The sequence below is a fragment of the Macadamia integrifolia genome, chromosome 9 (genome assembly GCF_013358625.1).
Source record: "Macadamia integrifolia cultivar HAES 741 chromosome 9, SCU_Mint_v3, whole genome shotgun sequence".
In the NCBI taxonomy this organism is placed as follows: Eukaryota; Viridiplantae; Streptophyta; class Magnoliopsida; order Proteales; family Proteaceae; genus Macadamia; species Macadamia integrifolia.
In genome coordinates, this window is record NC_056565.1 from 7,220,694 (window position 1) to 7,221,635 (window position 942).

The following is a 942-nucleotide window of genomic DNA, read 5'->3' on the forward strand; positions in this document are numbered from 1 at the left end:
GTTTTCTAATGTTGTTACACTTTTAGATAATGATCACTTCTGAAACACATGAAACTGTAGAATGAACAAAGTCTTTTTTGGGGTTATCATGTTAGACAATTATTTCATTTGTTTCTCAGTTCTCCCATAGCCGACCTTTACAAAAGCTGCTTATATTTATGTATAATGGCAATCAGGAGTTTAAGGTGCGAGTCATGTGCTGGCACATTTTCTTGTAGTCCTCTAAGTCAGGAAAAATAGAGACAACTGTAACTTCACTTTCAGACTTGCAGGTGTGATTAGTGTGTTAGCATAATAGGGTCTAGGAATAAATAAGAATTTCTTTTCCAATCATATTAGAAAACAGGATCAACCATTTGCTAGGATAGGGATTTGAATTAATTAAATTCTATCTCATGGGGTGGGAGAATCATTACCTCAAGTGTCACAAGTGCAACACCTCCTTGGGACAGTAGCCCTTCTCCAGTACTGTGGTAAGACACGTAGTAATTTCCAATAGGTTCAGCCCTTTTTAACTTAAGCTGATTTGTTGTTTTCCAATAGAAAGAAAACAAAATGCCGGTGGCCGATGCCGTAATCAGTTTCAGTGCTCTCTGATCTCAGAGTACAGAAAATAGAGAGCTAAAGCGTTTTTCATATCATCATTGGCCCCTTTTTTTATTTTTTATTTTTTATTTTTAACAAAAGGTAATGATGACACCTCATGATTGGGGTGTCCATAATGTAGGGTGACAAAATACATTCACTTAATCCATCTCATCATTGCATTTTTTTTTTTTTATTAATAAAAGGCAATGATGACATCTCATGATTGAGGTGTCCATGATATAGGGTGACAAAATGCATTCACTCCCTCACCGACTTATGGCTTCGGCCACAGGATTAACTTATATATATATATATATATTTTGATAATCAATAAATATCTCTCTTATAATGAAA